Source organism: Chanodichthys erythropterus, chromosome 22 (assembly GCF_024489055.1).
Source record: "Chanodichthys erythropterus isolate Z2021 chromosome 22, ASM2448905v1, whole genome shotgun sequence".
Classification (NCBI taxonomy): Eukaryota; Metazoa; Chordata; class Actinopteri; order Cypriniformes; family Xenocyprididae; genus Chanodichthys; species Chanodichthys erythropterus.
The window spans coordinates 36,594,244-36,619,609 of record NC_090242.1 but is presented as its reverse complement, the minus strand read 5'-3'; the positions used below and the strand labels follow the sequence as shown (position 1 = coordinate 36,619,609).

Genomic DNA, 25,366 nt, shown 5'->3' with positions numbered 1-25,366 from the left:
ATAAAGTTATGAACAAACATTCTCCCAGTAACGTTAATAGAACGTTTGTTCAGAGTTAATTCTCGAGTAGAGGTCTGCACAAGCTTTAAAGGGTTAGTTCACCCAAAACTGAAAATTATGTCATTAATTACTCACCCTCATGTCGTTCCACACCCGTAAGACCTTCATTCATCTTCAGAACACAAATTAAGATATTTTTGTTGAAATCCAATGTCTCAGTGAGGCCTGAGCAATGACATTTCCTCTCTCAAGATCCATTAATGCACTAAAAACATATTTAAATCAGTTCATGTGAGTACAGTGGCTCAATATTAATATTATAAAGCCACGAGAATATTTTTGGTGCGCCAAAAAAACAAAATAACGACTTTTATAGAGATGGTCGATTTCAAAACACTGCTTCAGGAAGCTTCGGAGTGTAATGAATCAGTGTGTTGAATCATGATTTGGATTGCGTGTCAAACCGCCAAACGGCTGAAATCACGTGACTTTTGATTCGACACACTGATTCATAACGTTTTTTGGCGCACCAAAAATATTCTCGTGGCTTTATAATATTAATATTGAACCACTGTACTCACATGAACTGATTTAAATATGTTTTTAGTACCTTTATGGATCTTGAGAGAGGAAATGTCATTGCTCAGGCCTCACTGAGCCATCGGATTTCATCAAAAATATCTTAATTTGTGTTCTGAAGATGAACGAAGGTCTTACGGGTGTGGAACAGCATGAGGGAGATAAATTAATGACATTATTTTCATTTTTGAGTGAACTATCCCTTTAAACTGAGGCCCAAACCCGGGATCGTTTGACCCGACCCGAACCTGACTGGTACTGTTATAGTTTAACCCGAATATATTTGTGAAACCTTCAGGTTTGGGTTGGGTAGCAGACCTCTATTCTCAAGTTCACACTTGCATATAATAACATACAATACACACAAAAACATGATTTATTCATCGTTCATGGAAGGTTTTTCTCTGAAATGTTTTAGTTTTTTAAATGCTTCAGAGAACATTCAAAAGAAACATTCCCATAATGTTTGAAGAATGATACAATGGAGCATTTTAAAAAAATTATATTTTGAACATTCAGAGAACATTTTCATAACATTTTATAACATATTTCTGCTTCCTAACCACTGAAGAACCTTTACCCAGTGAACATCCGACAGCTTCCGAATAGCTGGATCCATCAGCGGTTGTTCTGTGCTGACCTGAGATGTTTGTTGCGTTCAGGATGAGCTGATCTGGGATCAGGGTGGGCAGGTTACATGCTGCCTCGACATATGGCCGGCGCGGTAAATCTGATTAATTTGGGAGACCAGGACAGGCTGCACCGGGAAAACCCAGCCGCTCCGGGCCGCGCACTGCCAGGTTCTCCTCCAGAGCGGCTAAAAACAGACAAACACACGTCAAACACTCAGATGGTCCTGCTGAGGACGGGTCTGCGGGTCTCGCCGTGGGACTGGGTTTCAACAAGAAAAAAAGCAAGAGAATCCAAATTTATTCATGCGACCTCCGTCATGGTGGTCATGTGACCGGGACACAGAGTATTATAGCAGTCACATCAGTTTACAGGACACACACTCTCACACACACACGTGTGTTTGTTGATTTCTAAGTGATCAAGTCAAGTGTTTTCACACATGATGATTGGCCGTAGGTCATCCGTAAATGATTGTGATATTTAAATGTCAGTGTTTCCCAAATAAAACACAAGCTGTTAGTGTTGAGCGATGTGTCTACCGTAGAGAACTGTGTTCAGAGTTTTGCAAAAAGTTTGCTTTACAAATGCAAAGCACGTGATGCGTTTGCAGTTTTGCAGACTTGCTCTGAAGGTTCAGTTCAGCCTCACATTTAGTGCGTAAGCAATTAAAAAAAACTGTATTAGGTCCGAATGATGAGAATTAGCATGTATGAGTATATGAGTGTCACTTCCTGTGTGACGCTGTTGAACTCTGCACATCAAACGCTCGCTCCATTTGCATGCGGCATATTTAAACATCTTATAATGATGGATTGATGGTCCTGCTGTAGAGCCGCTCATGAAGCCGAGGTTTCATCCATCCTGAAGAGGAGGTGTTTTTCCTGGAAAGTGCTGAATCCAACTGCTGAATCAACAGAGAGCCACGGATAGTCCATCCATCAGCATCCGCTCCAGATCACACACACACACACAGAAACACCGACCCATCTGTAAATGCAGAAGAAATACTTCATCACATGTTTAGACTGGAAGATTCCAGGTAGAACCAAACGCATGTGCATGAGAAACTCCTAGAATCTGTGTTTAAAGAAGCAAAACACCAGAACCTGTCATGAAACATCAAAAACTGGCAGCTTTCTCAGCTGGGGTTTAAAAGACACTTAATATTCAGTAATATTATTGATTGAACTGCACTGACACCTCAGCGTTTCTGTCTTGTTTTCTTAAATACATTTACTGAAGGGAGATCTTCGATCTGACCACATTAAATGATGATCATTAGACGTCAGATCTTCAGTTATGAACGCTGACGGACGTAAACATCACCGGTTACTGTAGCTGAACAAACGTGCCTGGGTCATTTTCTTCTCATTGTAAATTCTGACTGAAGCGAGAGACAGAAAGAAAGATAAAAACATTGTGGCGTTTCATTCGTTTAAGAGCTACTGGAGGATCTGTAATGGGCTCTTAAAAATGATTCATGATGAAGAATCAACAGGAAGATTAGAACGAGCCTTCGGGACTGTTTTGGTCTTTTGACGACAGGTGATTTTGGAGAGGGACTCGCGCTTTGACAATCTGTGAGACGCAAATCAAAAAGAAATTACAAAACCCACAACAAGAGGCTCCTGCTGTGTAATTTGAATGCAATTTTAAATCTTTTCAATGAAAACCACGACTTTGTGCTCGAGGCGTTTTGATGTATTTTGACAGAAAGTGGAAGCGGCCGTCTGTGAAACCAGACGCATCCCAGAATCCTTCTGAAACGTGCGTCTCTGTTCAATCTGGAGTCGTGAAAAACCAGAGAAACACTTTAACTGGGCTGATGTTATAAACTTTTCTAATGACCTTTAATGTGAAGATGTGAGGGACTTCTCAGCTCTCTGAACATTCAAAATGTCCAAATGTTTTGGTTTTTTGTAGGTTATATGAATTCAAATAGAGAAGAAGAAGAGAGCTAGTTCATGATGAGCATTTATGGTTAAAACGTATAAAATATTGAATTTGTTTTAGAAAACGAGCAATGGTTTCTATAGATAAGACCCTTATCGCTGTTAACTGTCATTTTGACCTCCATTGAAGTCCACTATAAAAATCCTGAATGTTTTCATCAAAAAACTTCATTTCTTTTCCACTGAAGAAAGAAAGACATGAACATCTTGGATGACATGGAGGAGAGTAAATTATCAGGAAATTTTAATTTGAAAGTGAACTAATCTAATTAAGGAAACATTCCGTTGTATTATTCTTCGAACATTACGGGAGCGTTACTTTTGAACATTCTGAAACAAGTGGTAACATTTAAAAAACGTTAGATGAACGTCCAACTAAATGTTTCAGGTAAAAACATTCCATGAATGATGGATAGATAGCGTGAACTTTTGAGAACACTATTAAAGGAAATGAAAATTCTGTCATTAATTTCTCTCCCTCATGTCGTTCCACACCCGTAAGACCTTCGTTCATCTTCAGAGCACAAATTAAGATATTTTTGATGAAATCCAATGCCAATTCAATACCCAGAAAGCTACTAAAGACATATTTAAATCAGTTCATGTGACTACTTAATGTTATAAAGTGATGAGAATAATTTTTGTGCACCATAAAAACTAAATAACGACTTTATTCAACTATATCTAGTGATGGCGGATTTCAAAACACTGCTTCATGAAGCTTCGGAGCTTTACGAATCTTTTGTTTTGAATCAGTGGTTCAGAGCGCATATCAAACACGCGAACTAGTGAAGTTTCGTAACACTTATGACGTAACGAAGCATCGTTTACTGAAATCACGTGACTTCTGCGCTCCGGACCACTGATTCTGAAACAAATGATTCGTTAAGCTTTGAAGCTTCATGAAGCAGTGTTTTGAAATCACCCATCACTAGATACTGTTGAAAAGTCGTTATTTAGTTTTCTTTTTTGGCATACAAAAGGTATTCTCATCACTTCATAACATTAAGGTTGAACCACTGTACTCACATGAACTGATTTAAATATGTCTTTAGTAGCTTTCTAGACATCTGAACGTGTTAATTGTCTTGCTGTCAATAGAGGCCTCAATGAGTCATCAGATTTCATCAAAAATATCTTAATTTGTGTTCTGAAGATGAACGAAGTTCTCACAGGTGTGGAATGACATGAGGGTGAGTAATTAATGACAGAATTTTCATTTTTGGATGAACTAACCCTTTAAAGATCACTCTGAAGGAACGTTCTATTAACGTTACAGGAAGAACAGTTTGAGAGAGAGACGCTTTCACACGAGTGTTCCTGCATCTAAATGACCTCCTTCTTTCTCAATACATTTGAAAAACCATTCGACATGATGACACAAATCCTCATGGTTCTCCATCACAGCAGAAGCAGAAAGAGATGGAGAGACACACAGAACGTGTCTATCTGATTATTATAATGAGTCTTTGTGTGCAGGTGATGGGAAAATGACGAATGGCTTTCAGTGCACAGATTGTCCTGTGATTTATGAAAGAAAAATCAACATATTCATTATTCAATGAACTGGAGCAGCTGATCTCAGATCAGTCTGGTGAAGCTCAACGCTCACGTGTGACGATTGTTTAGAAGGTTTTATCTCCCATGATTATTATGATGTTTCTCTAATTATAAGTTGCTTTATCTTCTGCGCAGATATAAATGAGCATGATCCGTAACTTGGAATGTAGAACGATTCTGATTCAGATCATTTTTGCTCATGGAAATTTTAGAGCCAATAAGCTGAGCTGTAAATGTCATGTGACTGATGACATCACATTGGCTTCACCAATCAGACACTGAGAAAACCTCTTTTATCTAGAACATCAGGAGATATTAAAGGGTTAATTCACACAAAAATGAAATTTGTCATTAATTACTCGTTCCACACCCGTTCTTCTTCAGATTAAGATATTTTTGATGAAATCCGAGAGACTCGTCCATAGACAGCAATATAATCAACACTTTCAAGGTTCATCGTCAGAGCATCGACTCATTATTGGCCAGCTTCACACGCATGCGTCGTGCTGATCACCTGACCAGCTTTAACCAATAATCACAGACTAAATAGTTTTAATAGTCATGAGTGCCTCTCTAAATGTTCCCATAGTGCCGTTATGTCTTTGGCAATGTGTACTGCTATGAATATTTTATAATTGTTGCATTAAAAATAGGATAATAATAAAAAATGAAAATTATTGTTGGCTCAGTAATAAATAGCTGTTTGTAAGTTGCTTTAAAAGCGTCTGCTAAATGCAAAAATGTAAATCTTTTCTCATTTCTGAAGACAAACGCAGGCAAACTATCACTAATAAACACGCACACAGGGCGGCGAAGGGAAAGAAGCGTCTGGCATCTGCTGCGCGCGCGTTATTGTGGATTCCGGTCGCAGCGGGCCGAAGCGGCAGCGGTTCACGAGGAGATGCTGGCAGCTATGCAAATGCAGCCGTGTAGCCGTCAGGAAGCAGATTACTTTCCCTGCATTTACTATTCATATATTTGCAAGGTGACTCACTTCAGACAAAGCAGGTGATCAAGAGAGAGAGAGAGAGACGCAGCGCATTCATAAGCCCTGCGAATGTTGCGCTCTACAATCACACGCGGCACATTTGATATGTTCACTGTCAGCAAACCTGCTTTAATCCATTTCACTGTCAGTGCCTGAAAATACCACCAGCAGAAAGAGAAACATGGGGAATTTACTTCAGTCAGAGCAACATAAATAACTGAAATGACGTGCGATCAATGACACCGATGCTGGACATCACATATTCTGATCACATGACTGATTTAATGACAACTGTGCACAAACACACTGTATTCACTGGAAATGTATTCAATATTGATCAGACGCTTCAGGACATGCAGAACGAGACCTTCAACGACTTCCTAGGTTGTCTATGAAAGCCTGTAGACTGATTTTTATGTGAAGGACTCGGGGCGGTTTTGCCGGGAAAATCAAAAGGAAGTGACGGTCATGCGCGCTCCCGAGAGCCTCTCTTCCGTTCGGCGCCTACACATCAAACGAATCCTTATGTTCAGGATAATTCGGACATTACTGTGCATTAATGTCAATGTGTCATGCAAAGAAAAGCGCTTAATCCAAACTAGTCTCACATGGTCAGATCCATTCTATAGTCTCAAATATACTTTATCAAGCGATCTGCTGACACGAAGAGCTGCTGCAAACATCCACATCGCTACGATCAGATGCTTTCTGAACTGCTGTTTCTCACCGCTGTCAGTTTTGTTGTGTTTATTTTGTTATTGAGAGGAAAACGCGCAGCACGTATTCTCATATTCATCTAGCCGTCGCTCTCAGCAGCGTCAGGATGTTTGTTAACAGTATATCGCTGCAAAGGTATTTCCAACTTCTTTTTACTTCTAAGCAATGAAAAAAAACTTCCCTGTGCGTATATCGGGCTTTTGAATCACGCTCTTTCTCTTGTGTCTTATGTACGGAGCCCCGCACATGACATGCAAGACAAAAAAGTAAATCGAAACTATTTTGCTACCTTGATTTGCTAATTTGTGTCCATGGTTTACTAATTCATTCCCTCGATTTACTAAATCATGCTCTTGATTTACTAATTGGTTTGGACAAAAACCTTTGATGCATCCATCATCACACTGGAATTGGACGTTGAGCGCACTGCATTGTGGGATACAGTATCTCATGCACAATATGCAGAACGTGTAGTATACATATTGCAGAAATGCACAGGGAAGTGTGCTAGAGCTGATCTGAAGACTGAAGATGAATGATGGGAAATCAGGGTCATTCATGAACATCCACTGAATGATTTGTAGATCAGGATGAAGGACACATTCAGCGGGATTTGATTCACTGACCTCCAGGACTAATGAAGACTGATGCAGTGAAGGACAGTGAATTCACCTGATCATCAGGAAAAAATGTTGAGCTTTTATAAGTTTGATTAACTGGCATTCAATTCATTCACTTGCCCATTAGTTTATTTACTCATTTAAAGAAACAGTTTATCGCTGATTGCTCATGTAATGTGAGTTTAATTACACTCATGTCCTTAAAAGTTTCATATTTCATCTTTCATGGATGAGACAAATGCAGGTTTATAACAACATGAGGAAGAGTAAAAGATGACAAGTTTAATTTAATAATTTAATAAAGCATTTAAAGGCAAATCAGCAGTGTGAAAACTCTAAACAATATTAAAGATTGCTACGGTGTTCTGGGTGGTCTCTAGGGTGTTGCTAGGAAGTTGCTGTGGGGTTCTGACATTTCTAGGTGGTTTCTAGGGCACTGCTAGGAAGTTGTTCTGGTGTTCTGACACATTTGGCTGGTTTCTAGGGTGTTGCTAGGCAGCTGATGTGGTGTTCTAACATTACTAGGTGGCTGCTAGAGTGTTTTGGCCGATTTTTAGAGTGTTGCTAGATAGGTGATGTGGTGTTCTAACATTACTAGGTGGTTGCTATGGTGTTTTGTCCGGTTTCTAGGGTGTTGCTATACAGTTGATGTGGTGTTCTAACATTACTAGGTGGCTGCTAGGGTGTTTTGGCTGGTTTCTAGGGTGTTGCTAGGCAGCTGATGTGGTGTTCCAACATTACTAGGTGGCTGCTACAGTGTTTTGGCCGGTTTCTAGGGTGTTGCTAGGCAGCTGATGTGGTGTTCTTAACAATTCTAAGTGGCTGCTAGAGTGTTTTGGACGATTTTTAGGGTGTTGCTAGATAGGTGATGTGTTGTTCCAACATTACTAGGTGGTTGCTATGGTGTTTTGTCCGTTTTTTAGGGTGTTGCTATACAGTTGATGTGATGTTCTAACATTACAAGGTGGCTGCTAGGGTGTTTTGGCCAGTTTCTAGGGTGTTGCTAGGCAGTTGATGTGGTGTTCTAACAATTTTAAGTGGCTGCTAGAGTGTTTTGGCTGGATTTTAGGGTGTTGCTAGACAGTTGATGTGGTGTCCTAACATAGGTGGTTGCTAGGGTGTTTTGTCCGGTTTCTAGGGTGTTGCTAGGCAGCTGATGTGGTGTTCTAACAATTCTAAGTGGCTGCTGGAGTGTTTTGGCTGGATTTAAGGTTATGTCTAGGCAGTTGATGTGGTGTTCTAACATTGCTAAATGGTTGCTAGGGTGTTTTGTTCGGTTTCTAGGGTGTTGCTAGACAGTTGATGTGGTGTTCTAACATTACTAGGTAGTTGTTAGGGTGATTTGGCCGGTTTAAAGGGTGTTGTTAGTTGATGTTTCATCAGTTTCATCTTTTATCTTTCGTGGAAGAGAGAGAATGTCATGCAAGATTTATAACAACATGAAGGCGAGGAAATTAAATTTATTTTTCAAACTTAATTAAAAGTAACACATTTTATATGGTTTTAGTTTTAATTAAATATAATAACCCTGTTCTCAAAGTACACTCATAAAGATAAAGGTTCTTTATTGGCATTGATGTTTCCATGAAGAACCTTTAACATCCGTGGAACCTGACCATTGGGCAAAAGGTTCTTTATAGTGGGAAAAAATGGTTCTTTAGTTTTCATTATTAAAATGTTCTTCACACAAAGAAAAAAAAGGTTCTTTTAAAGAACTCTTCCATTAAAAGTTATTTGGGGAACCGAAAACGGTTCTTGTATGGCATTGCTGCAAAAAAAAGCCTTTATTTTTAAGAGTGTATCTGAGCAAAACATCAGGCAAACACTGGAAAAATATTAAACTGACCTGAAAAATGGAGACAAGGAGAAGTTTGTGGTTTAATATGAGGTTTTGAGAGAAAGGACTGTGTGTCAGCAGAACGTGTCTGTCCCAGAGTGCACTGCAGGAACGCTGATGTCAGCATTTCTCGCTGTAGTCTCAGTGTCCGAGGACAGCAGACGCCAATCAAACATACAAATAAAGAAGTCAAACTGATGAACAGCCTGTGAGCGGATCAGACAGAAATAAGTGATCAAGTGTGTTTGACTGCTGTCAGGTTAGTTACGTTTCTCTAAACACACTCAGAAGTCAGAATGGTGAATCGTAGAGAGGGATGATCCCAGTGGGCTGCAGATGAAGGATGACAACACTACAAGAACCACAGCGTCTTCACAACCGATACTACTAAACAAGTCACAAAGGAATCAGCTCTTTTGTACATGTAATGAGGATTTGTTTGTTTGTCTTTATGAATTAGTCCTGAAGAGCAAAACCACAAATATGGCTGTTCTGATGCAATTTGTATAAACTCTAATCAGCATAACGGAGTAAACAATCTCAAAAGAGACGCACTGGAGATTTCACTTACTTTTTGCTTATTTATTATTCAATTTTAATTAATCAGAGGGACATGCAGGAGGACTGTGCACGGCAAAGAAAAGTTTTTCTCAGTATTTTTTTCTTGCACAAATATCTAAACATTCTTAAATCAAGATAAATTTACTAGCGAAGCTAGATTTTACAGTGCTCAGATTTTGCCGTGTAGTTTTAATGGAAGCTCTCCGGAAAAAGAAAATGTTGGAAGTTTCAGACCACGCTAAAGGTTTTTGTGTCAAACGCAACGCTTCACACATCTTACATGAGAAAGAGAAGCACACACCTCAGACGTGAACTCTGCTGCAGGTTAATGGAGAGGCTGAAAAGCAGCTCCGACTCCAACAGGTGGATGATGATGTCGGTTGCAAATGATTTCCTGCTTGACTGTGGCTTGATGAACATGATTGCCTCATATTTCCTGCATTCAATCACACACACAAGGACACAGCCGCAGAATCATGTCAAATTTCACTGTGATGAAATGATTTCAGGTGGTGTCTGCATGAACGCTGATTCTCTGTTTTTAGGATCATATTACAGGTGAGATCGGAGGAGACGTGCGGCACGGCTCTTGATTTGGGCCTCATTTCTGTTCCCTTCGCAGGTGACAACATTCTGCCAATTAGAGGCACTAATTACAGCCGGCGTGTCATCTGAGATTAACATCAGAGCGTCACACGGGGAAAGACTCCTCTGAAGTGATGGAGAGGATAGAAAAGTCAAAGAGAAGGTTTAACCGAGAGAACACAGACTGACATCCACATGCTTTAACTGTTCCACCAGAGCGGCGCTGGACGGACACTGAATAATAAAACAGCCATCATCACTGGAATATTCATTCATTTCAACAAGAATCATAAACTAGATATGGACAAACAAATGTTGATTACAGTTCAGAGAAAGTTTAAAAACGTCTAAACGGCTTTGAAGTCTGAGCACCTGAGCAGATGAGGAGCCATTTAAGGCATGTAGGCATTGTTAGAGGGTTGTTTGGGTGTTGCTCTGGTGTTCTAACATTACTAGTTGGTTGCTAGGGTGTTGCTAGGAAGTTGATCAGGTGTTCTGACATTGCTTGGTGGATACTATGATGTTCTGGCTGGTTTCTAGGATGTTGCTAGGAAGTTGCTGTGGTGTTCTGACATTTCTAACTGGTTTCTAGGGTGTTGCTAGGCAGTTTTTCTGGTGTTCCGACACTGCTAGGTGGTTGCTAGGGTGTTGCTAGGAAGTTGCTCTGGTGTTCTGAAATTAGTAGTTGGTTGCTAGGGTGTTGCTAGGAAGTTGATCAGGTGTTCTGACATCGGTTGGTGGATACTAGGGTGTTCTAGCTGGTTTCTAGGGTGTTGCTAGGAAGTTGCTGTGGTGTTCTGACATTTCTAACTGGTTGCTAGGGTGTTGCCAGGAAGTTGTTCTGACATTGCTAGGTGGTTTCTAGGGTGTTGCTATGCAGTTGCTCTTGTGTTCCAACATTACTAGGTGGTTTCTAGGGTGTTGCTTTGGTGTTCTGGCATTGCTAGGTGGTTGCTAAGGTCTTTTGGCTGGTTTCTAGGGTGTTGCAAGTGATGTGGTGTTCTTACATTACTAAGTTGTTACTATGGTGTACTGGCTGGTTTCTAGGGTGTTGCTAGGAAGTTGCTGTGGTGTTCTGACATTTCTGACTGGTTGCTAGGGTGTTGCCAGGAAGTTGTTCTGACATTGCTAGGTGGTTTGTAGGGTGTTGCTATGCAGTTGCTCTTGTGTTCCAACATTACTAGGTGGTTTCTAGGGTGTTGCTTTGGTGTTCTGGCATTGCTATGTGGTTGCTAAGGTCTTTTGGCTGGTTTCTAGGGTGTTGCAGGTGATGTGGTGTTCTTACATTACTAGGTTGTTACTATGGTGTACTGGCTGGTTTCTAGGGTGTTGCTAGGAAGTTGCTGTGGTGTTCTGACATTTCTAACTGGTTGCTAGGGTGTTGCCAGGAAGTTGTTCTGACATTGCTAGGTGGTTTCTAGGGTGTTGCTATGCAGTTGCTCTTGTGTTCCAACATTACTAGGCGGTTTCTAGGGTGTTGCTTTGGTGTTCTGGCATTGCTAGGTGGTTGCTAAGGTCTTTTGGCTGGTTTCTAGGGTGTTGCAAGTGCTGTGGTGTTCTTACATTACTAGGTTGTTACTATGGTGTACTGGCTGGTTTCTAGGGTGTTGCTAGGAAGTTGCTGTGGTGTTCTGACATTTCTAACTGGTTGCTAGGGTGTTGCCAGGAAGTTGTTCTGACATTGCTAGGTGGTTTTTAGGGTGTTGCTATGCAGTTGCTCTTGTGTTCCAACATTACTAGGTGGTTTCTAGGGTGTTGCTTTGGTGTTCTGGCATTGCTAGGAGGTTGCTAAGGTCTTTTGGCTGGTTTCTAGGGTGTTGCAAGTGCTGTGGTGTTCTTACATTACTAGGTTGTTACTATGGTGTACTGGCTGGTTTCTAGGGTGTTGCTAGGAAGTTGCTGTGGTGTTCTGACATTTCTAACTGGTTGCTAGGGTGTTGCCAGGAAGTTGTTCTGACATTGCTAGGTGGTTTCTAGGGTGTTGCTATTCAGTTGCTCTGGTGTTCTAACATTACTAGGTGGTTTCTGGGGTGTTGCTAGGCAGTTGCTTTGGTGCTCTGCCATTGCTAGGTGGTTGCTAAGGTCTTTTGGCTGGTTTCTAGGGTGTTGCAGGTGATGTGGTGATCTTACATTACTAGGTTGTTACTATGGTGTACTGGCTGGTTTCTAGGGCATTTCTAGGAAGTTACTCTGGAGTTCTGACATTGCTAGGTGTTGCTAAGGCATTTTGGCTGGTTTCTAGGGTGTTGTTAGGCAGCTGATGTGGTGTTCTAACATTACTATGTGGTTGCTAGTGTGTTTTGGCTGGTTTTTAACAGGAGCTTCATTCTAATTAACGCCCAGCTCAATATCTCACTCTATAAATAAATACAGACCCCAGGTCTCTGCTGAACTGTTTGAGTAAAGAGGAAATAATAAACTCACCATCATCTCTGTCTGAATGCAGAACATCAGCTGTCCAGAATGTTAAATCTCAACAATAACCGTACAGCACTGACGTTAACATTCAACACCAGATCTCATGTCAAGACTTTAATAAGAAAATACAAGTCTAAAGTTCACTACACTTTGAAACAGACTGTCTGTTCTTGCTAGAATAAGCTATAAAAGGGTTAGGGTTAAAAATATGACACGGTTCAGTTTTAACTTTAAGTGATTCTGTCTGACAAAAAATCTGTTTTAAGAAAGTTTTGCTGACATTCCCATTAAGTTATGAAAACGTTATTTCTGAATATTCTCAGAATGTTTTTTTTTTCTTTTTTTTCTTGGTGGGAACATTCCATTTTATCATTCTTTAAACATTATGATAACATTAAGTAGTAACATTTAAAAATGTTAGACGAACGTCCAACTAAGCACTAAGCATTTCAGAAAGAAAACAAAAACGCTCCATGAACAATGTATAAAGAACATTATTAAAAAGCAGATAACTTTGAACAAACATTCTATTAATGTTACTGGAAGACGTTTGTTCATAACATTGGGAAAACCTTGCCGGAACGTTCCCTGTTAGCGGCGATTATACACACACAACACAAACACGTCTCTTCTGACCCATTAAATGATCAGATCACCGACACAGAATTGTTTAAATGAGCAGGACACATCATGTAAACTATGACCTTTGGTCTCTTTGACCTTCAGATCATCAGACCCTCCTCGTGTCATTCAGACACGTTTAACAGTGCTGATAACACAAGACCCTTTATGCTCCTTCACAAGCACCAGCTAATGACCCACAATCCTCCAGCAGCAGTTTCTGCACATATATCCGTTATCTGTTAATGACTGAACGTATCATGCCAGAATTTCATTATTCGGGAAAAAGCGCCCAAGGAGAGAGAGAGAGGGCTGATTGGAAGCATTTCTGGAGTCCTCTGACAGGACGCTGAGGACAAACTCCCACTGTGAGACGTCTCTCTTCTCAGGCAAATCTCATGCCAATGTCACATCAGGAAATCAAAACGGCAGAACAAAGGAGGAACGGAGCATAACTCATTATCTGTCAGATACACTACATACTGCATATATACAGAGAGAAAGAGAGATAATAAACACATATGAACACTATAGCAGTGAGATGTTCGGACACACTGGACCGAATTCATGAGCTTCTGCTGATATGACTGAACATTAGTTGTACAGACAAATAGTTTCTTTCAAATTCATGATTATATTCATTAATATTCAGAATGAAACTTTGGAATACTAAAGTAACTTCCTAGAAAAGTTCAGTGTATAATGATTAGATGTTACTCATTCAGGTCACTTATATGTAAATAATTGTTTCTACACCAATTTTTTTAGTGTACAGTCAGATTCATAAACTCAATGGGATATATTGATGAATCCCAATTTGTTTGTAACGTTCGTATGCAGATTTCACACACACATTCATATGATATCGGCACATCGTAAAATAGTTAAACTTTCCAGTGAAATTCGAAAAATGTAAATTTTTATGTTTCACTTTGTACAAATTCATACGATATCACCACCTCTTAAAATAGTTGTTTTCCAGTGATATTGGGTTGTTTAATGCTTACTTTTCTAAAAATCGCACATTTTCATACAATTCACATTGTGCAAATTCATACATTATCGGCATCTTGTAAAATAGTTGTTTTCCAGTGATATTGGGTTTGTCTGCATGCTTCAGCGAGTGATTGTGATGTTTCTGCTGCCGCTTCATGAGAAATCCTGTCAAAATGCAGATCCATAATCATTTCATCAGCCGACCGTCGTCCCTCATCCTGAGATTTCTGATCCATCTATGAATATGAGGTGTGTTAGATACCTTCACGAAGAGCTTCTTTCAGTCAATATTCTCCTAAAGCCGCTCTAAGACTCCCGACTGATTCATTCTCAGCACTGAATACAAAAATCATTTCAAATAACACACAACAGAACATGAACAAACGGATCACGACTCACAGATCAAATCCTCAAATCTCTCTCCATCATTAAACACAGACTGATGAAGGAACACATGTACATGAAGCTCAAAACAATCACATTTCAGAAACTTAACAGCTGTTTGACACTTATGCAAGTGTTGGGGTCAGAAAAATAAACTAGAGAAACAAGATTATTGTTATGACCCCATTGGCAAATATTCTTGTTTTAAACAACAAGAAGATATTTCATTAAACAACACTTAATATCTTCAATCATTGCTTCTCCAGTGAATGTTTGGATATTTCTACTGGAAAACAAGTTGCCTCTGTTCACGTTCATTATACAGAGCAGCTTGAGCATTCTGCTAAACATTTTATTCATGTTTCTCTTCTGCGTGACAAAGAATGATAATAATAAGGAACAGTGAATCATTGAGATGCACTGGATCAGTCGGGCTGGTAAACACAGACTCTCATGTCGATGGTGTCAGCACTTCTATGGAAGTTATAATCATCACACGCTCCTGCATCACCGTCAAAAACAAGATCATGTTTCCAAAACAGAAGCTCATCAGATCCGCAGAATTTGCTCTGTTCTCCTCACGCAGCTCTTTGAAACATCGGCAAAGTTTTATCGGCTATTAATCGTCTGTCTTGGAGCGTCTGGCTTGACCTTCAGTACGTAATGAAGTGCACTAATATCCGGCTCTAACGTGAGGAAAATAACCATGGCTGACTGCTTCCCTCGCTTTTCATAATCTCGTCTTAAATGACGGTTGCCTTGAATGTGTCCGAGAGCAGCATCATAATCATAACCTACGGGAGAGATTTTACACGTGTACACAAACAACCGGTTGAGTTGGTTACTTCATCTCCTTCAGCCGTTGAATCTGAACACAGTTCTAAATCAAACGTTTTGAGTACACTGTTAATTACCAGATAACTTTGAACGAACGTTCTGTTAATGTTACTGGAAGAACGTTTGTTGATAACTTTGAGAACGGTTTTCTTCCATTTATCCAGATGTAAAAGCAACAAAATTTGCATGCAGGACTGCTGAACCAATCAGAGACAGATGAAACATGATAGAGATGAATCACTGACATATGACAGTTTTAGCCATATTTGAGCTTTGGTGATTTTACACACTTCATTGAAACATAAGCTTGACAAACATTTCTGTCCTTCCACAGTAAAGCAATTAAAATAAATTTAGACTTGCAATATTGTAAACAGCTGCAGAGATCCCCATCAAATACAGCAACATGCTCATGGTTGGACGGAAACCATGTGAGGTGAAATCGCCTCAGGATCACATGCCCTTCAAACAAGAATCCACTTCCTTCCTGCTATTCTTCACCTGCCACCCTGAACCATCAGCTTATCCAGACCTTCTGTGCTCAACACTCTCCATCAGGAATTCACTGACAGCCTCTGATATGTTAACTACATTTTTATATTTATAAAGAAAATACAAATTGTGATGGCAAAACTCACTGTTGCAATGTGGTTTCTAGGGTGTTCTGAGTGTTTTTAGGCTGTTCCTATGCAGTTGCTATGGTGTTCTGAGTGTTTTATTCTGTTGCTATGCAGTTTCTATGGTGTTCTGAGTGTTTTAGGCTGTTGCTATGGGGTTTCTAAAGTGTTCTGAATGTTTTAAACTGTTGCTATGCAGTTGCTATGGTGTTATGAGTGTCTTAGGCTGTTGCTATGGGGTTTCTAAAGTGTTCTGAGTGTTTTAGACTGTTGCTATGCAGTTGCTATGGTGTTCTGAGTGTTTTAGGCTGTTGCTATGGGGTTTCTAAAGTGTTCTGAGTGTTTTTAGGCTGTTCCTATGCAGTTGCTATGGTGTTCTGAGTGTTTTATTCTGTTGCTATGCAGTTTCTTTGGTGTTCTGAGTGTTTTAGGCTGTTGCTATGGGGTTTCTAAAGTGTTCTGAGTGTTTTTAGGCTGTTCCTATGCAGTTGCTATGGTGTTCTGAGTGTTTTATTCTGTTGCTATGCAGTTTCTATGGTGTTCTGAGTGTTTTAGACTGTTGCTATGCAGTTGCTATGGTGTTCTGAGTGTTTTAGGCTGTTGCTATGGGGTTTCTAAAGTGTTCTGAGTGTTTTTAGGCTGTTCCTATGCAGTTGCTATGGTGTTCTGAGTGTTTTATTCTGTTGCTATGCAGTTTCTATGGTGTTCTGGGTGTTTTAGGCTGTTGCTATGGGGTTTCTAAAGTGTTCTGAATGTTTTAGACTGTTGCTATGCAGTTGCTATGGTGTTATGAGTGTCTTAGGCTGTTGCTATGGGGTTTCTAAAGTGTTCTGAGTGTTTTAGACTGTTGCTATGCAGTTGCTATGGTGTTCTGAGTGTTTTAGGCTGTTGCTATGGGGTTTCTAAAGTGTTCTGAGTGTTTTAGACTGTTGCTATGCAGTTGCTATGGTGTTCTGAGTGTTTTAGGCTGTTGCTATGGGGTTTCTAAAGTGTTCTGAGTGTTTTAGACTGTTGCTATGCAGTTGCTATGGTGTTTTGAGTTTTTTAGGCTGTTGCTCTGCAGTTGTTGGGGTGTTCTGAGTGTTTTAGGCTGTTGCTATGCAGTTGCTGGGGTGTTCTGAGTGTTTTAGACTGTTGCCATGCAGTTGCTAGGGTGTTCTGAGTGTTTTTGGCTGTTTCTATGCAGTTTCTAAGGTGTTCTGAGTATTTTAGGGTGTAGTTATGCAGTTGCTAGGGTGTTCTGAGTGTTTTAGGCTGTTGCTATGCAGTTGTTGGGGTGTTCTAAGTGTCTTAGGCTGTTTCTATGTGGTTTCTAAGGTGTTCTGAGTGTTTTAGGGTGTAGTTATGCAGTTGCTAGGGTGTTGTAAGTGTTTTATGCTGTTGCTATGCAGTTGCTAGGGTGTTCTGAGTGTTTTATGCTGTTGCTATGCAGTTGCTAGGGTGTTCTGAGTGTTTTAAGCTGTTGCTAGGCAGTCGGTAGGGTGTTCTAAGTGTTTGAGGATGTTGCTATGTGGTTGCTAGGGTGTTGTGGCGTTTTTTTTTTCCTTTCTGTATGGTAGGAAAAGACTCTCAGTGATCTTCTACCCAGTAAATGTTCCTTCTTCAATGTGCATCTGTGGGATTTTTCCAGCAGTTTATGGTCCACAGGGTGAAAATGGTGCACACACTCATCTTTAACACTTTGTGATTTCAGCACATCACAGATTTATACTGTACTTCAGAAGATCTATTTTAACTACAATATTAAAGACAGGAGGAAGGACTGTCTCCTAAACACAGAGCTCATGAAAACACTGTAAACAGAGGAGAGCTCTTCCTGAAAGCTCACATCCTGGAGGAACGACACACGGCACTCCAGAGAACCTTCAGCTCAAGGACGTCTGCGTTTCCTCCTCTTCCTCTGGCGTTCTTATCTTCCATCCACCTTTCAGGCTTCATACTCACTTCCTGTTCTTGCAGCTTCTGTCCCTCAAACACACACACACACACACTCTGTCAGCAAAGGGTTTGCCATTAGAATCTGATCGACCTCTTTCGCGCGAGAAGGCCATGATGAATGATTCATCCTGAGGGAAAGCGCTGACTCATGACAGCATCTCAAAGCAGAAACTAAATGGATTTTACCAGCACAGCCTTCAGTATCTGGACCAGAACATGAAGAGGACGTTTCCTGCTCTTCAGGGAAACAGACGAGCTTCTTCTCAGAAGCTAAACCTAGTGCGCTCCCTACACAGACAGCATTCAAAGGGTTCTCCAAACAAAGAGAGCAGCTGCTGCCTTCTAAGTCTGAGGGAAAACAAGGCAATGTGAATGGTTAGGATAGTCAAAAAATATATCCAAATCCCAAATTGGGTTGGCAAAAAAAAAAGGATAGATGTCTGCACACTGAAATTATGTATAAACGATTCGGCCAGTCATATCAGCTTATCCAGACCTTCTGTGCTGAACACTCTCCATCAGGAATTCACTGACAGTCTCTGATATGTTAACTACATTTTTACATTTATAAAGAAAATACAAATTGTGATAGCAAAACTCACTGTTGCGATGTGGTTTCTAGGGTGTTCTGAGTGTTTTAGGTTGTTTCTATGTCGTTTCTATGGTATTCTGAATATTTTTGGCTGTAATTATGCAGTTGCTAGGGTATTCTGAATGTTTAGGCTGTAGTTATGCAGTTGCTAGGGTATTCTGAATGTTTAGGCTGTAGTTATGCAGTTGCTAGGGTGTTATTAGTGTTTTTAGGCTGTTGCTATGCAGTTTATATGGTATTCTGAATGTTTTTGCTGTTTATGTGCCATTTCTAAGGTATTCTGCATGTTTTAGACTGTTGTCATGTAGTTGTTGTGAGTGTTTTAGGCTGTTGCTATGCAGTTGCTAAGGTGTTTTGAGTGTTTTTTAGGCTGTTGCTTTGGGGTTTCTATTGTGTTCTGAGTGTTTTAGAGTGTTGTTATAAAGTTGCTAGGGTGTTCTGAGTGTTTTAGGCTTATGCTATGTGGTTGCTAGGTGTTCTGAGTGTTTAGGCTGTTGCTATGCAGTTGTTGGGGTGTTTTAAGTGTTTTAGGCTGTTGCTATGGGGTTTCTAAGGTGTTTTGAGTGTTTTAGACTTGTTATGCAGTTGCTAGGGCGTTCTGAGTGTTGTCGACTGTTGCTATGCAGTTGCTAGGGTGTTCTGAGTGTTTTAGGCTTTTGCTATGCAGTTGTTGGGGTGTTCTGAGTGCTTTGGGCTGTTGCTATGGGGTTTCTAAGGTGTTCTGAGTGTTTTAGACTTGTTATGCAGATGCTAGGGTGCTTCTGAGTGTTGTAGACTGTTGCTATGCAGTTGCTAGGGTGTTCTGAGTGTTTTGGGCTGTTGCTATGGGGTTTCTAAGGTGTTCTTAGTGTTTTAGACTTGTTATGCAGTTGCTAGGGTGTTCTGAGCGTTTTGGGCTGTTGCTATGGGGTTTCTAAGGTGTTCTTAGTGTTTTAGACTTGTTATGCAGTTGCTAGGGTGTTCTGAGTGTTTTAGGCTGTTCCTATGCAGTTGGTAGGGTTTACTGAGTGTTTGGACTGTTGCTATGGGGTTTCTAAGGTGTTCTGAGTGTTTTAGACTTGTTATGCAGTTGCTATGGTGTTCTGAGTGTTTTATTCTGTTGCTATGCAGTTTCTAGGTTGTTCTGAGTGTTTTGGGCTGTTGCTATGTGGTTTCTAAAGTGTTCTTAGTGTTTTAGACTTGTTATGCAGTTGCTAGGGTGTTCTGAGTGTTTTAGACTGTAGTTATGCAGTTGTTAGGGTGTTCTAAGTATTTAGGCTGTTGCTATGGGGTTGCTAAGGTGTTCTGAGTGTTTTAGAATTGTTATGCAGTTGCTATGGTGTTCTGAGTGTTGTAGACTGTTGCTATGAAGTTGCTAGGGTGTTCTGAGTGTTTTAGGCTGTTCCTATGCAGTTGGTAGGGTTTTCTGAGTGTTTGGACTGTTGCTATGGGGTTTCTAAGGTGTTCTGAGTGTTTTTAGGCTGTTCCTATGCAGTTGCTATGGTGTTCTGAGTGTTTTATTCTGTTGCTATGCAGTTTCTATGGTGTTCTGAGTGTTTTAGGCTGTTGCTATGGGGTTTCTAAAGTGTTCTGAGTGTTTTAAGGCTGTTCCTATGCAGTTGTTATGGTGTTCTGAGTTTTGTAGACTGTTGCTATGCAGTTGCTAGGGTGTTCTGAGTGTTTTAGGCTGTTGCTATGTGGTTTCTAAGGTGTTCTTAGTGTTTTAGACTTGTTATGCAGTTGCTAGGGTGTTCTGAGTGTTTTGGGCTGTTGCTATGTGGTTTCTAAGGTGTTCTTAGTGTTTTAGACTTGTTATGCAGTTGTTAGGGTTTTCTGAGTGTTTGGACTGTTGCTATGGGGTTTCTAAGGTGTATTGAGTGTTTTAGACTTGTTATGCAGTTGCTAGGGTGTTCTGAGTGTTGTAGACTGTTGCTATGCAGTTGCTAGGTTGTTCTGAGTGTTTTGGGCTGTTGCTATGTGGTTTCTAAAGTGTTCTTAGTGTTTTAGACTTGTTATGCAGTTGCTGGGGTGTTCTGAGTGTTTTAGACTGTAGTTATGCAGTTGTTAGGGTGTTCTAAGTATTTAGGCTGTTGCTATGGGGTTGCTAAGGTGTTCTGAGTGTTTTAGAATTGTTATGCAGTTGCTATGGTGTTCTGAGTGTTGTAGACTGTTGCTATGAAGTTGCTAGGGTGTTCTGAGCGTTATGAAATTACAGCTCCAGAAAATGTATAAATGTTTCGGCCAGTCATATTTTAACAATCCTAAATCTGTGGACAGTAAAATGCTTCTCGTATCTTCAGTTGTTCAGATCCTGAGGATATCTCAGAATGCATTGATCCGAGATAATGGACAAGAGACGGACGCTCACCGTGTGTGTGCTGAAGACGTGCATGTGCCCTTCATAGTGAACTTCAGTTATTAAGGACAATTGAAATTCCGCGGCGGTCTGCGATTGAGCCGAGGATTACACGTGTGTCTCCGTTATTGTGCTCGGCTCTTTCCTCAGACTTAATGAGAACAGAAAGCTTTGTTGTGCCGAGATACTCTATTCACAGGCAGAACGGCTCTAACTGCTTTTTCTCGCCGAAAAGGAATGACATCTAATACCTGAGGGCACTTTCTTATCTCCAGCCTGTCAAAAACAGACACGGCGATCATTCAGAGCAGCTTTAGGCCGCAGAACGCAGCAGCCAATGGGAAACGGCTGCGATATTTCCTTTGTAACGACGCATCCGTGTTGCTCCCGGTGGAGCGGAGCTTTCTTCCTCTTTCTCCATGTTTTGAGGATGAGATTGTTCTGAAAGAGCGTGAAATGTGATGATGTGCTGATGATTATACGGGGAATGTTTAAGGTGAATCATTAGTCAGTCTTCACTAGTGTTGATACTGATGTGCTGAAATGATGTTCTTCCTCAGTATTTCTGTCTTGTTTTCCAGCATAAATATCTAAACATTCTTAAATCAAGATACATTTACTGGAGAAGCAAAATGACTATTAAGTATAAAAATGAATCAAAATGTGAGTGAGTTTGTGCTTAAAACAAGAATAAATGTCTTCCAATGAGGTCAGAAAAATTTCAAGATCAAAGTGCAATTCTGAACAGCCAGAAACGAGTCGTCAGTAACTTACTGTACGTAGGTTTGTAACTCATTTGCATAATGTCAGCTCATTGGCTGCTGGCGAACAGCGTCTCTTTGCCCCGCCCTCAATCGCTGTAGTTGTATCTGAGACGAGTTTGGTTCGTGTTGTCAAGAAGACGCTGTTTTCGTTACTGTTTGTATCACTGTGCATCAAGTGCTGAGATTCAGATATGATAATGAGCGTTTGGTTGACCAATCACAGCAGAGCAGCTCTCAGAGAGGCGGGGTTTAGAGAGAATTTCAGACACTGAGAGAAAAAAGAGCTGATGCTGGAATGGATATTGGGAGAAAATTAAAGTGTTTTTTTAACCTTGGAGATGCCAAAACAACACTAGGAGCCTTTAAAATAGCATAATTGGGGCACTTTAATATCTTCAGTCATTTTGCTTCTCAGGTAATTGTGTCTTGATTTAAGAATGTATTTGTACTAAAAACACTGAGCATGAAAATCATTTTTTGGTGCAGTGATGGTATCAGATGCATGGGATCATTCTGTGCCTCTGAATCATGCTGGTTCTCTGCAGCTGAATTTGATGCCTGTGTGTGTGTGTGTGTGTGTGTGTGAACACCTGTCCTCCTGTGTCTTACCTGTCCAGAGCTCTGTCAGGTAAACAACAGGTGTAGCGTTCACCTTGACTCCTGCAGCCAGACTGTTTGTCACCCATCTGCTGCCTTCAGACCATCACTGCTGTCTGTCTCTGTGTCTGTCAGTGATGGAGGTGTTCTTATGGTGGTGCTGGTGTTGTTCTCCTGTGCTGGACCCGTCTGAAGCAGATGGGGTTTCCTCTGGTCTCACCAAAACAACCTGCCAACAGATGCGTTTCACTGACCAAAACACACAGACAAGGTCCAAAAAGAAGAGGTTTTATGTCACACACACAGAACACAACCTGCAGTGAAATGTAAACCTGGTCTGATAAATACATGTTGCATAAACTATAATAATAAAAATGACCTGAAATATAACCTCCTAATGTTCTGTTAATTGTGAAATAAACAGCTATGAATATTTCTTGAAACTATATTTTGAATTGTTTGCAACAAGATTACATGAGTTTCAGTGTTATTTTAGTAGAAAAAAAAAAATGGAGCCCAATTTACCATGTTAATATGAAGGATTATTCACAGGTGTTTTAACCATATTTTGAATTACTTGTTTCATTTTGGTGTGTTTTAGAGTTAGATGCTCATAAACTTAAAGGGTTAGTTCAGCCAAAAATATAATTTCTGTCATTAATTCCTCACCCTCAAGACCTTCATTCATCTTCAGAACACAAATTAAGATATTTTTGATGAAATCTGAGAGGTTTATGACTCATCCATAGACAGCAATATAATCAGCACTTGAGGTCCAGAAAGGAACTAAAAACATATTTAAAACAGTCATGTGACTGCAGTGGTTCAACCTTTGTTATGAAGAGACGAGAATAAAAACAAAACAAAAATAACGACTTTATTCAACAATCTCTTCTGTGTCATTCTCATACGTAGTTTACGTCCAGTGCTTCCAGGTTCTTCGTCAGAACGGCAACTCATTATTGGCCGGCTCCTGCAAGATGTGTCGTGCTGATCATGTGATCAGCTTCAGCCAATACTGAGCCGGCATTCAGACGTAAACAGGGAAGCGATGTTTTTACTACTTTTCTTGACACTGAATGTGGTAATTTCGTTGCTTTCAATTGAGGATAAAAAAATCTTAATTTGTGTCCTGAAGATGAATGAAGGTCTTACGGGTGTGGAACGACATGTAGAGAGAGAGAGTAATTAATGATATTATTTACATTTTTGGGTGAACTAAATTTTTAATAATGACAAAAAATTCACTTTTTTATTATCTATATATTATTATAGTATTTATTAATATTTTAATTAGCTTTTATTTGTATTTTCTTAGTAATTTTGTCATTTTTATTAGTATTTGTTGTTTTATATTTATATTTAGCTTTCATTTATTTTTAATTCAGCTTTAATAATTTTAGTACTTCAACTTAAAACTTAGCAATATTACTTTAAATGTATTACTTAATTATTGTTTACATTTTTCATCTAATATTTATATTTAATTTTATTTCAGGTTCATTTCAATTAACATTTAATTTTTTATAATATAACATCACCGAATTGTTTGGTTCATAGTGTCACTCACCAGAGTTAAAAAGTCACTAAAACATGAAAAATCCATCAGAATTTTGTTCCTCATATTTTCAGAGAGTTTTGCCACATTCTGGAGAAAAAACGAAGAGAAACGTTAGTCAACCTGATGAATCTGATGAGTTGTTTGATACTATGATTCATTCAAGATTTAATTAAATAAATGCATATTAAGTATATTTCAAATTGTCATTTCTCTCAAATCATAAGCCATCATAGGTGAACATTTTCTCTGATCTCTACAGTGAATCTTAAATCTGATCCAGAGTCAGTTCTCAAACACGTTCAACAGCCTAGAAATGCTGTCTATGTAGGCGTCTCACAAGCTTCTCTCTTCACGTTCTGTTTGTGTTTCTAAACTCGTTGTGTAATGATTCGACTGTCCTGAACACTGAAGTTGAGCAACAGTGTTTCCTGCGGCTGAGGAGACGAAACGACAGCCGTGATGCAGTCAGGAGCTGATATTACTCTTCATAACAGACATCGATCGAGTCAAGGTGAATGTTCTCCATTAACCAGCAGACTGACCCACAATAATCGGCTTCTGAACGTGACTGCAGCGGCGTTTTCAATCAGGTCCTGTGAAGATCAGCCGCCAAACCCCTTAATGATGAAACCGTCTCAACTATTACTCAGAGTTTATGAACTCTGGATCTCTCAGATGTTTCTCAACAGGGTTAAACAAGCTGTGAAGGACTTCAGACACATGAGATTACTGGAGTCTCATCTGAAAATCATTTAACCTCACTGACATCTGAGAAACAACTGAGAAATAGAGGAGTGTGTGTGTGTGTTTCTCCTACTCAGATTCTAAACACATTCAAATGTACAGTGTGCTGTTTTAAAGAGGAGCAGCTGACAGCTGGGGTGTGTGTGTGTGTGTGTGTGCGGGGGGTATTTTTTGCTGATTTGGTCGTACAGAATCGCTGGACATCTGTCTCTTCCCAACCAGCAGACGCAGGACAGTGTGCCGCCTGAATTCAAATCATCCGACAGCACAAACGCACACGACCTGTAACAGATTTAACAGTCATGTGTTCAAGAAGTTGCCATTTCAAACAAACACAGTAAACTCAGACTGCAGCGCTATCAGTGCTGCTCCTCCAGTGACCGGAGCGTCTGGCCGTGACCCGGCGCCGTCCGCACGCGCCGTTGTAAGAGGAACGAGCGGCTCGTACTGGAGTGTTACTGCGGGATAAAGAATCAGTGCTGGTAATCTTGCAGGGATTAATAGCTTCTTCTTTATCTGTGGCGGCTGCAGCCCTCAGATGTCTCGCCTGGGCGGCACACGGCCGACAGAATACTAATGACGGCTGGGCGGAAGCTCCGTCCTCAGAGACCCTCCTGAACAGATCCCAGATCAACCTCAAAGAAGAGCAGCGCTGATCTGCCGAGAGACGCTTCACTGCAGACGACCACGACTTCAGACGCACCGGAGAACAAACGCTATGAAAACGTCCAGGTTTTTAAATGTTTCTGAAACAAGAAGTAACATTTAAAAAACGTTAGACAAACGTCTAAATGAACACATTTTTGTGCTAATGTTTTGAGAACATTATTAAAGACCAGAAAACTTTAAACAAATATTCTATTAAAGGATTAGTTCAGTTCAGAATTAAAATTTCCTGATCATTTACTCTCCTCCATGTCATCCAAGATG

At 40.2% G+C, this 25,366-nt stretch overlaps 1 long non-coding RNA gene across 1 annotated transcript in view; it reads right to left on the bottom strand.

Moving 5' to 3' along the window:
- Window positions 1-806: 806 nt before the first annotated feature.
- Window positions 807-25,366, bottom strand: part of LOC137012835 (uncharacterized) — a 28,227-nt gene continuing 3,667 nt past the window's right edge. Inside the window, exons 2-4 of the long non-coding RNA XR_010893620.1 lie at window positions 23,702-25,182; window positions 22,144-22,360; window positions 807-2,199 (exon numbers count right to left, since the gene is read on the bottom strand). This is a non-coding gene — a long non-coding RNA (uncharacterized lncRNA). The remainder of the gene's footprint in view (window positions 2,200-22,143; window positions 22,361-23,701; window positions 25,183-25,366) is intronic.